This window comes from Oryzias melastigma, linkage group LG1, assembly GCF_002922805.2.
Source record: "Oryzias melastigma strain HK-1 linkage group LG1, ASM292280v2, whole genome shotgun sequence".
NCBI lineage: Eukaryota > Metazoa > Chordata > Actinopteri > Beloniformes > Adrianichthyidae > Oryzias > Oryzias melastigma.
The window spans coordinates 24,663,981-24,677,064 of record NC_050512.1 but is presented as its reverse complement, the minus strand read 5'-3'; the positions used below and the strand labels follow the sequence as shown (position 1 = coordinate 24,677,064).

The 13,084-nt window shown below is 36.4% G+C and overlaps 1 protein-coding gene across 2 annotated transcripts in view; it reads left to right on the top strand.

Annotated features, from left to right (window-relative positions):
- The window catches only part of scrn2 (secernin 2), a 38,133-nt gene that overhangs the window by 14,772 nt on the left and 10,277 nt on the right, over positions 1 to 13,084 (top strand). The gene's annotated exons all lie outside the window — the stretch shown is intronic.

Below are 13,084 nucleotides of genomic sequence, written 5' to 3'. Positions count from 1 at the left end.
CGAGTCACTGAAAACATACCCAAAGCTGAGTCCTTGATTGGTTGATGGGACATGGCGACTTCGCCAAAGTTTACAAATCGCGCCGCAGGATCTCAGATCGCGTCTGTACCTCTGACTTAATATTAAATCTGGCCTCTCCTATAGCACGAATCGCATCTGGTTTGAATGCAGCTTCACTTTAATGATTAAAGGCTGGGGAAAAAAAAATCAGAAAAAAAGTAAAAAAGCAAACATTTTCACATGACTTGTCATTTTAGTTGCAACTTTATGTTTTGGGTAAATATTTTATTAAGAAGAATGAACATTTGAAGTGTTCCGAGGAAAGAACAAAATCACACTTGACTTCCATTGGAATTAATTATCATTATTTTTAAACTATCAAAAATGACAAGGTTGCTTGTACTTTGTATGTTTTTGTAGACCTCTAAACTGTCCCAAGATGTAACTGAATATTTGTGGTTGTGTGATTTCTTTGTTTTCAATGTATTGATTTTTAAAATGGTAAAATTTTCGATTTTTAAGGAGAAACTCAACTGTATTGAACTTTACTTTTGCTCTGTTTGACATTCTTTAAAAACCACTCAGTTAATGATGTGAAATCTGACCTAAATCTCAAACACATTACATTCGGATTATCTCATGTCACATTGTCTTGAGAAGATCAGTTTACAGCATGAGTGCATTAACCCAAGCATGTGAGTGAGTGCCTTCTGTGGACCTGCCAGACCCTCCTGAGCGGCGGTTTGGCCCAGCCTAAAGCCCAGGAACATTATCACACCAGTATGGCCTTACCTGCCAAAACAACAGAGATGTCTGCTCATTCAGAGAACAAAAAGAAAAAAAACAGTTGTGAACAATCCAAGCATGGACTCAAGAGTGTGTGCCAAATGTCCCATAACATGTGGAGGTGTAGTTGGCTTTGAATCAAGACATTTAAAACTTTTAACATCTTTTTCCTTTGACTTCCCCTTCTTTTTTTAATGTTGTCTCTTCTCAGAGTTAATTCCTTTCCTGTCGCGGCATGTTGGTGGAGCAGCTTCAAATCACCTCACAAACACAGACCACAGACAGGCCGGCGGGAAGGGACTTCCTACCTCACAGTGCTCCTCTTTCTCTGAAGCAGCACTTTAAAAATGCTGAGCCTGACCTGATTATGTTCCGGTCACGTCCTGAAAGCACAAGGACAAAACCTGGCAGCTCCAACGCACCTGCTGCAACTTTTAAAGAAATCACCTGAACAGCTTGATCCAGAGAGAACCACAAGTTCAGGTTAACATAGAACATTTATTGGATTTGAATTAAAAAATATCTTTTGTGTTTCGGAATGATGCACATGCGGGAGCTTAGGACCACACACCTCGTCTAAATGGTGTTTACGGACATCTTTAAAATGTTAGCACATTTCCGAGAGTACAATGAAGCACAATGAGAAAGTCTCTTCTTAATAACATTTAATTATAGTGTCGTTTCGAGCCAGTAGTATACAAATTCTCCTTGTTTTAACTGTGTTGTGATAGTTTGTTTGACAGTTTTATTTCTGCCTTTGCTTACATTCTCTTTTTTTTCCACGAGTTTGTATATGTAGGGAAATGATAGTATTGTTTTTTCTTTTTACACTGATTGAGCCCTGATGTAATTCAGTCAATCATTTAAAAAAATCCGCAAATGCGTTGAAAAAAAACAAACATTTTAAATATTTTTTATTAATTTGAAACAAATCTGGAAATACCAAACCTTGCAGTTCCCCAATTGACCACTGTAATCTAGTGGCAGAAGAGAGCAGTTTTAACAACTTTGAATGGGACGTGAAATGTAATTTCCAGTAGTCCAGTACCACCTGCCACTCCTATTTTGGTTTCCGTAATGAAGAAAAAAAATGTTTTTGATCGGAAATCAAAATTAATTCACGGAAATCAAAAGGAAATGTCCACATGGAAACACAACCAGAACCCAGATGTCCCATAATGCACCTTTTAAGATTTGTCTGTGTTTTGTTTTTCTAACACTTCAATTTGTCTTCTGGAAACTATCTTTCCTTTACGGAATGATTTATTTTGGTTTCTAGAACTTTTTTTTTTTTTTTCTAAAATTTAATTATTTTTTAAAATATAATATTTGTTATGCATTTTCAATTGTCGTTGTGATCTTTAAAGAGTTTTTGTATCGAATGGTTTGTTGAATTGATTTGAATTTCAGGGCCATCATAGGCTTTCTTAACTTCAAAAATGTATTGCATCTGTAATTTGATTTATTCAAAACTCAAATTTACACCTAATATAATATACAGTCGTATGAAAAAGTTCAAGCACCCCTGATCATTTTCAAGATTTTCCTTCATAAATCATTGCTTGTTTGAATCAGCAATTTCAGGTAAATATGTCATAAAGTAGACAAACACAGTGATATTTGAGAAGTGAAATGAAGTTAATAGGATTTACAGAAAGTGTGAAATAATTACTTAAACAAAAGTAGGCAAGTGCACTAATTATTTGAGAACAAAATTGGTTTGGTAAGCTTATTGACTCTTGACCTACATGCACAGGTGAAGCCGATCATGAGAAAGGGTATTTAAGGTGTAAGTTGTTCCTCTCACTGCATCTTCTCTGAAGACTGGAAACCTCAAAACAATTAATGTCCTGAAAACAAAGATTGTTCAGCATTGTGGTTTAGGGGAAGGACATAAGAAGCTAGCTCAGAAATTTCCACTGTGAGGAACATAGTAAGGAAATGGAAGACCAAAGGTACTGTTGTAGTTATGGCCAACAAAAATCTCAGTTAAGCAGAAGATGACCTCCCTTTAAAAAAAATGTATGGAGCCTCTAAAGAATGGATATGCACCTTTAGGTTCTCTGTACTAAAGGGCCATATAAGTAAAAAAAATAGTGTTGGTTCTGGTGCACACCAGATAGTTTCTCGGTCTCACACGGAACTTGATGAGCAGCAGAAAGTACTAATTTTCTTTTTATACTTCTGTGTCCCTTTAGGGACTCAGAAATTAAATACAAAACGCTTCAATAAATATATGACTAGTATGACGTCAAACCCGTTTTGACGCATATTACTTTCTTTTCTGTGTATGAGTTAATGACGAGAAAACATGACTTGTATTTTAAATATCTATCTGGGATTCTTTGGAATGGCTCCCATCTTTGTTCTCTACATGAAAATTAATTTGTTTTGCTTTAGAAGCCGTTATTGCTGAAAAAGCAACTTGCTTGATAAATTGTAAAAATTTTTCGCAAATTATTTTGGTTGTTTTTATGAGAAATATATGTGTTGGATATCAAAAGGTAGCATAGGAACCTGTATATGACATCATCATCCTTATTAAAAACATATTTTTTCCCCCTAAAATCTTGTTTAATACTTTTTCTCCCAGCAAGTAAGGACTGTTTAAAGTCTAAGACTCCACACATAATAATCAATAAAATCCCACCACAACCTTTCCAATGAAGAAAGATCGAACAATTTGATCTTATATTGTATTTCCCCTATTTTAATCTAAAAATTAAGTCAAAAATTCTTAGTATTATCTTATTTATTTGTTTTCTGGGACTAAAGGCAAAGATTAGTAATTCCCATTTCAAGCGCTTAAATTAAATTAGAATGCTCAAAAATGTCAAATTTGTCGTTTAAAATCTTTTTTCCCATAACTTTACATCTAAAAATTCATCAAACTCAGTTTAAACAAACCACAACTCCAGCACCAACAAGATACTTCTTAGGCACAGATCCTTCAGCATTACCTGGATAATGATGTTCTATATCATAATACACACCTAAGCCCTCAGGTTTACACACCATGGAGGAATTTTAATGTTTATCTCTGTTTTAGTTGCATAGTTTAAGGGTTTTTTCTATCTATCTCAACCAGTTTCCTTGTAAGTAGATCCTGAAATCTATGTTGTTTGATTTAATAGAGATAAAATCAGCAACTCTCTGCTTCTCTGTAAAAGTTGAAGCACATTAAGTGTTATTTTCTCACATCTTTTGCAAATTTTTTGCTCTGCCAACAATTCCAAAGGGAGCAAAATCAGTGGAGACAATCTTATGAGAAATTCTCAAATCAAAGCTTATTGTGTCAACTTGTCTGGATATAATCAGAGAAAACATTTAAAGATATGCAAACATTAAGGTAATTGAGGTTTTTAAACAGATAAAATAGTTAAAGAATAATAAATGACTTCACTTGATCTCTATATCTGAATGAAATTAACATTTTTCAAATTTAATCGAGATTTCTTTCAGTTTTATGGCAAAAGGACAAATATATGGACTCCTATAGATTCAGTATTATTAAATTTCTTTTATTTGTATATATAATGTATATGTATAAACTGATAAAAAACTGTATTTATATGTATATACAGTGTTCCCCTGCCTATATTAGTGTTTCATAATTCGCGGATTTGGCGTATTCGCGGTCCCTAACCCCTGTAAGTAAGAGGGGAATAATACTGTATATACGTATCTACCTGTGTACAAAAATTTAATTCATTTCTCTCTTTAAATAATAACATAGACCTCCAAAAAAATCAGAACATGACATTTCCAATACAAGAAATATAATTTTTGGAAACTCTGAAATTTATGGAGCTGGAAAATATGCTTTTGTCTGCAATACATTTCTTTAAAACACATAGAAAATACTGTCCTTCAATCTTCACTAGTTATTTCATGTAAGGGGGCCTCTTGGGGCAATTTTCTTTTTCCAAACCTGTTCTCGGGATTGCAAAATTTTTGCTTGGCAACATTAATCAGGGAAGATTCTTTTTTATAGTAATTCAAAGCCGCAAAATCATCTTTTGATCTATTTTTAAAGCGTTATCAGTGTTTTTTTAAATCATGATTATGCAGTTTATAGCGAACAACAAAAAAAACTGTGACATTTTCTATGACATAGCTTCTGCAGAGCAGTAGTAGTTCATTAAAACAATTTTCTTTGAGTTGTGGGCGGGACTTTTGGCACTGAGCAGCTCCGCCCACTTCCCTCTTCGCTGTGAAGGGAATGCAGCAGGGAATTTGTATATTCTGCATCACAATTACGTTTTTTTAACTGTATTTTATCATCTGTTCCTGATTTATTACAATTTCAATAAAGATATACTCAGAAATACATTTTTAAAATTATTTTTTTATTTGTCTTCCATTATCAGAAAAATAACACAAGTTAAAGCCACCTCAAAAAAAAAAAAGATTGTCTTGGCGACTAAAAAATGTTTCGTTTTTCTTCTTTTGTGAGGTGGGGGGTCACATGTGCACAAAGCATAAACTTTGGCACTTAACCATAAATACATAACTTCCATTAAAAGAAAAAAATCAACTTTTTTTTTAATCAGGCTGAGATGTGACAAAATGTGACTTCAGCTCCATCCTAGTTTGCTGTTGACCTTTATTTGGCTCTAGCTATACTTCTGTCGCCAAACAGACTTATCAACACTGGTTACAATAAACATCCTTGAAGTTTAACGTTTCACTCTAAGTTTTACGTATCTTTTTCTGGATTTTCCCCCTACGTATAACTCAATGAGATTTTTGGGCAAAAATAAAAATAAGCAAAAGTAAAAAAAAAAAAAAAAAAGAAATGCACTTTTCTTTTTTACTTTAACATGGCATACATATTTCTGCTACTACTCCTCCTAAATAGACATCATCTTTGCTTGTTAGTTTCTATTGTATTTTTAATTACAGTAATTAGTCAGGAACTACCTTCTGGAGTGTTTCCCCTCTCTCAGGCACATACATCAGTTTGAATTTTTAAAGTGTAGTTTGTGATTTTGCATGTGAGCGTTTCTGTTAGTTTTTTTTTTTTTTTTGGTGGTGTGTTTTGTATACAGCATTTTCTGTAGATAAAGCTGGTTCTGATTCTGGTTTTCCAGCCTGTGGATGGGTTGGCTTGTCTTTGAGTCCCACGGGAACCGCACTGGTGTTCTAGACAAATCCTCCTGCCAACACGTCAGCCTCCAGAGAGCTCGTTGGGGTAAAGCCTCACTTCCCTTCCACAGCAAAGGGGGGAGAAAAAAATCCAAGCTAAGTAAACAGTAAGCACCTAGTAGTCAGCTTCCTTATCCTTGTTAATTATTCAAAATCCTGGAGGAGAGACCTGCCCACAGTTCTGAGTAACTTTTTTTTTTTTATTCTATACAGGCAGTCACTCACCACAGCCACCCCCTCCCTCACCTCCTGCCTCCCCTTTCAACTTCAAACCCAGTCATTTTTGCAAGCTGAGCTTTGATTGTACCAAACACCTGTATTTTTCCTGGAGAGACTTCCTTGCAAGCTCCCGCCTCCCATCTTTGATTGTTAAACAGCAGTGGCGCCATCATTACTGTCTGTGCGACTGATGCCGCCCAGCTTCTCCTCCCATCTTCTGCCTCTGCCTTTTAACCGGAACTTTAATTGCTCCAAGAAAATTTGGATCACTTCATTTTATCTAATTTCCAAAACCCCCTACTTTCTGTGTGTGGGTATTGAAACCGCTTTGCAAGACCCATCAAACGATAACCACAGATCCCCCAGCAGCTGTAAACTGAAAACCATAAAGCTGCTCAGATCCAGAGAAGGATGTTTCATATTTGTAGTAGCCAGACGGACACTGTCAGCCAACGTTTGCTTTCTTAGCTCAACTGTAATCCCCCGAGGAAGAGACGCAGACGTACACACACACCTTTGTGGCAGTAATATTATTAGACGGCCTCTTCTTCTGCCATCCCGTCACCCCCCTCCCCATGCAGATTGATATCCTCTGGGCTTCTCACCAGCTGTTTCCGTCCCCTAACACCCTTCATCTTCTCCTGTCCAAGCCTCCACTTCACAGGGCAGGGCTTTAAACCTGAGCCGTGCTGAAGATCTGTTGGATCAACCAACTGAGATCCAGATTCACACAGTTTGATTTGTGCAAAAGATCTTCAAACAGCTAAATGAAACCTGAAAATCAAAACATACTAATGAATATCACATAAGACATTAAAAACAAACATGTTAGACTTACCTGCACATTGAAATTGGTATTACTACACCTTTTAAATGATGTTTCTGTAATTCACTGTAATAAAATGGGTTGAAATCCCACTTTAGTTCGACTTTGTAGCCTCCATAAAGATGCTCTTCGATAATTTTATACAATTTATTTTTTTATTTCAAGCATTAACTTTAGACAATACAACTAGATATATCAAACTAATGTCAGAAATAAAGAAAAGCATTGATTAAAACTAAAATATCTATCAGTGAAGTAAATATTAATGCCTAAAACATTAGACTTGTTTGTTAAGAGTCAAACGTTTGTTTGTATTGATTACTTTAAGTCTATTTTAACTCAAAGTTTCCAGTTCTTGTTTAAATATCTTAAGGCTGTGACATAATACACACTTGAATTCATACAGATTACTGAAAAAAATGTAGGAATCTAAAAAAAATAGATTTCTGTCAAAGACACATTGTTCTAGAGGAGTAGCCTAATGAAAAACCTTTGATTTTTAATCCTTTTTTATAGGTGTGTTGAAAGTCGAAAGCTACTAGTTCAATGATTTTTTTCACAGGGATCAGATGTTTAATATGTGAAGCTACGTTCATACCGGGTATATGACGTGCATTCAAGAACGTGCTTTTAGCCCACGGTGTTCACACTGTACCACCAGGGAGGGGCTTCTTCTTTTCCCACTGGTTACTAGTGCACCTACAGTTGGAAAAGGCTTGGGGCGAACTGTTGAAGTGTTGTAAATCTTACACATCTTGCTCCAGGCTTTTTCTTGCACAGCTTTATTTAGATATATAATCAACTTGGTGTCATGTAACTCCAGCTGGGCACAATCAGCAATTATTAAAGATCAATTCTCAAACAGTTGACACTTCTGTGAATTATTTGCTCAAAGGGTTCATCTTTTGTATGTAGAGCCTAAAAACAGTCATAAAAACTTGCGTAGCTACGTTTGAAGAGTTTTCAACTCAGAAGCCCAAAATGCCAAAGTTTTGACATGTAATGTTTTTATGATTTGACCAAAAATACATTATTTAGGTTTTACACTTGCAAGTTAAACAAATTCCCATGTTGCATGGAATAGTGCAATAGTGCGATCTTGTTGCTACACATCTTTTTTAATGTCAGGTAAGGACAAGTTTAAAAGTCTAGAGGCTGAAAACAACAACTTTTGGGGGACTTTTTCCAATTTTTAATCAAGCAAGTACCTTTAGTGTATCATCAGACTTCATAGTTGGGTGTCATCTGCATAACAGTGAATCATCTTTTTAATGATTTTCAATTGAACAAAAGTATTAACTGAGGGGAAATGTCAAAACAGACTTTGGAATGTGCATGTGTAAACGTGTGCCAAATAATCTTAAGCCAAAGGAACGCAGTGTTTATTTTTCAATGAAGGGCAAAAACTTTTGACGTCAAATAAATTTGATATACAGATGCGTTTAAAAGGTTTGTTTCTCGTTAGTCCGTCTGTGCTTTCTTCTTAAGTCATGCATGCTTACTGTGCAGAAGGTCTTGCCTGGGTGTGTCAGCCTTTTGGCTCAGGTGGGTGTTTACTCCTCATTGGTTGTTTTGTGTAAGGGCAGACAGGATGTGTGATGCTTGTCAACACACTCCCAGAGATGAAAGGCTGAAGAGGGAGTGGAAGTCACCTGCTGCTGTTCAGGTAACAGGATGTCTTCACAGGAAAAATTTAAAAAAGTTTGTCACGTCGCCTTCAGCATACCTTGTCTGTAAGGAAACACCTCTCAACAAGGTGCTACTTCACTAAGTGAGTCAACACCTCTTTCAAATCGGGTATAAAGAGGGAACCAGTGGGGTCCAGGTGTTTCATCTCCAAGCACAAGCTTTAGTCGGACTCTTATAGCAGCTAAACTGGCACTCATTGGCTGTACTCCTCTGTGCATAATGAGTTGTTGAAAGAATTCATTCACAAGTATACCACCAAAACACGCAGCATGAGTCACTTTTGGGAAGGAGATCGACTGGTATGCATACTGAAGAGGAGCAGTTATGGACTCAACAATTGTCTGGCTTTGACTAAGGAAACATTCAAAACAGGAACACTGTCGGTCACTGCAATGCAGCCGAGCTGGTTTTCATGGAGAAAACACATCTTTAACTTCACTAAGCATGCAGACTTCAATGAAGTTGTTTTGGATGAGCAGAATAAACAGCAGTGATGGCTAACCACGCCGTTTCCTAACTGCTTGTATAGAATTTCACACTCAAAGGAAATTTGCTCAAAACATTTACAATGATTAGCAACAGTAAGTGCACACTTTTTTTGTTGGCTCTTTCTGTGCAGAAAGACATTCTGTTAACTTGTCACATATCGGTAGGGCTAAAATGTCTCCACAAATGTATTATTTTAAAGCATATTAAAAGGAACAGTAACAAGAGATAATGAAATTGTGTTAAAAAAGACAAGACATGTAAGAAGAGTGAAAATAGGTGCAACAGGTTGTAGCAAACACTTATAAAACCAAGCCAGAAACCCACATGTATGGGTGCATGTGACTAAAGCTTAAGGGAAAAACCCGTTTTCTCTTTAGACTATAAACCAGTGCACCAGATCGTGTCCTCTATGAAAAATGGAACTCATCAGCATGTTTGTTTTTTTTGTTGTCTGAGTCTATGAAGCTCTCTTTCATTACCCCCTGAGCTTCTTGGTGTTGATGCTCTCCTTTTGGCACCATAGGTTCTGTAGTACAGGGCAACTGATAATCTCCTGATGGGGTGGTGCAAAGACAAGATCCAGTGGTGTCCAAACATCAGTGCAACCAGGTTGATCTTGGAGTGAGATAAGATAAGCCTAGAAAACAAGGGGTACAGATGATGGCCTGAATGTGAGTTTACTCTGACTAATTCTAGATGAGTGTATTGACCAGGGATCCCCGGTGCCCTTGAGATAGCAAAGGGTTGTTCTCATTGTAAGCTCTTCATTGTTGTGTTATTTCCAGGATGCTACGCTGTAGCTGCTCCTTCTGAAAGTTCCTAGAAGACTGTGCCCCACTTTCCAACACTGAAGTAGTGGCCGTTGTACTTGGACAGCTTCCTGGGGTGGAATGGTGCAGAAGCAGAATACAGCTGCTACCATGCAGTACATCAGCAGAAACGGTGTAAGCACACTCGTACGCCACAAGCCCCCAAGTTGCTGTTAGTGGCGAGCCAAATTAATGAGTTGCAATAGGAGTCTCCGTTTGAACCATTTAATGAACCGTGGTTAGACGTGAGGCTATGTAAGGTTAGCATGTCCCAACTCAAAATCTGTTGGGTTAGATCCTGCATTGCAATCTTTGTGATGTTTATATGTCTGATCCAAACCCACTCCAGCAGATACTTCATTGACTAGGCCTTTGCATTTAGTGGTTGACACACTTCTAGAAAAAGCCTACTTGATTTTTTCCTGCATGGTGATGTGAAGCATTAACACTCCTCTGAGTTTTTACTCTGACAATACAAGGTAGCGTCAATACATACTGATGCTGGTTTTCTTCCATTTTTTTTATTTTGTTATTATTGATAAGGTTTACTATCTCTATTGACCCTAAACATTGTTTACCTTGTTGATTGACTCCAGCTTGGCTCTTTTCTGTTACATAATTCATGAGACATTTTCCACCTTAACTCCATTCATGGCTTCATTCTTCTTAATAATTCAGTTAATCTTGATAACACAGATATTTAACAAAATAAGTATTTTTTAAAATCCCGGAACCAAGCAAACCCAGTTTCATACACACAAAGGTAATTTCCATAAGATTTAAAGAAATGAACACTTCACCATAATTTCTGTAGGAACTTGCCAATCTCAAAGATTGAATGTGGGTTTAGGATCAGTTTTAGTTCAAGGGAAATGCTGTGGACTAAGGAGAGTCTGAGACAGGGAGTGTCAAGGACATAATTCAATGAAACACCACTGATGGGAGACACCCACTCGATAAACTACTGACACACTGAAACTTTAATTACACTGATTAGCCAACATGTGACCCAGACAAACTGTAACAGACTGTGGTGTGCAGTGGTGATCTATGCAACCATTACCCTTAAGAATAAACTTACTTTTTTTTCTAATTCCAATTCTTATTTATCTGAAGTTTCTACTCTTTGTAAAACGTTCACTGCATTAAAAAAAACAATTGCAATCTTGCAGTGAAATTTTAGACAAATTTTACTTTCATAATAAACTATTCAGTTCTTTTAAGTCATTAGCGTAATCTAATCTATTTATTTGCTGAAGTAGAATCCCATCTAATATAAATTCTAAGCAACCTGTAAAGTGGTTATTTCTTAACTCATCACTTATAAAGATAGATTGTGTTTAAATGTTGATTTTATTTGTTTATTGACAAATACTCTCTTGTCAACGGCACCTACTTCAATTGACACATTATCAAATGAAGAGCCATCTCCTATATTTAATTTAAATTATTTTCTTCAAGCAGTAAAGATTCAAATATGCCCCTTTGTGTAAATTTAACAATACATTTGGTGACAGAGACAGTTAGAGTTGCAACTTTCTGCTTAGGTCAGAGGAGTCCAGGAGCGTCTGGTGATCTTGAGTACAAGGTCCTGTGATCTTGACTGCATATGAGAACTGGACTGAGTGAGTGTAATATTCCCCATTGAAAATGACTTAATTCCAGGTTTGACCTGATAAAGTCAATTCACCCGCCATTTTTTTGCGATACGGCCTTGTTGGAGCCAGATGACTTTCTAACATTTCATTTTGCTTTTTTGAAATTACTTTTGTTTAACAAAAGTTTTTTTTTTAAATATATGTTTTGCTTTTTTTAATTGTCGTGATCCTTAAAATGCTTTTGCGTTGAGTGATTTGTTGATGGGATTTGCACTTCTGGGCCACCGTACATCATCCCTTTGTTTACACATTGGCTATGTCTGGACTTCTTAGCTGCTCACTATATCCCGTTCGCCATTTTATAATGCTGTCCGAATCTACAATTCCAAAATTAAGTACCCAGGAAATTTCCCAGAATTCTCCGCAAAAAAGCAGTGTTCATTGATTTTGTGTTTGAACAATTTTTGTCACAAAAATGTATTACAATTTTTTTTTAAATAAACTATTCATCTTTTCATCATCAGAACTAAGTGGATTCATAAATAATCAATGTAAAATGATTGTATTGTTTAGGTTTTCACTTTTTTCACAAATTGCTGATGTCGTATTTGCAGTTTAAAAAATATAACCTTATAAAAACATTAATAATGTTTGTTAATGTGTTAATATAGATTGTTAAGGAATCTTATTATAAAGTGTCACCAATTTAAGTCATTTTTGTAAATTCTTTTTCTACCTGGATGTTAACCTCGATCTCTGATTTTGTTCTCTGATCCAATCAGAGAAACCCTTTTGCCCCTTGTGGGTGCTGCCCATTTTAGGACGTTATCCAAGAGCCACCCTTGGCAGCGTCTCTGTTTTACTCACGAAAAAAATAAAAAATAAAATAAACTTTTGCAAAGATGATTGTGCATTCCAGATAGGTCTTTCTTCCAATCGTAGCCCTGGCATTTATTCCAAAAATGTGGCGTTTATTAGACACAGGAGTCTGTTGGAGGACAGTGTTTATTCAGACAGAAATGCAGACAACACCAGGTGAACATTTCAGGATTTATTCAAATGTTGACAATATTGTATTATGTTCTGATTATCACTGGCTGTGAATGTGTCTGTTCTCCTTGAAGCATCATCAATCTACATATGCTTTCATACGAATCATTTTCCTGGAGACACGCGTACCTTTTCGTCTTTGCTCCAAAATCCATGTTCAAACCAGTTTTTCTAATTTGTCACTCTCTTTCTTTGGAAACTGTCTGCTTTGCTCCTTTTTCTGCAGCGTCTTCTCAATTTCACTCATCTGCTTGCGCCAGTCACGGATATATTTACGATCCACCGAAAATGTTGAGCAGAGTCCTCACCAGACTGACCTCTGTCGTATATCACCGCATGAAGTTAAAATGCTAAAATTTCTTGGGCATCGCTACACTGGATCACAATACACCGGCATATGCATGACTGCGCACAGCCCGTGGGGGTGGGGTCTTAAAGCAGCCTGGCGTCTAAAGTAATGAGCCTGAAGT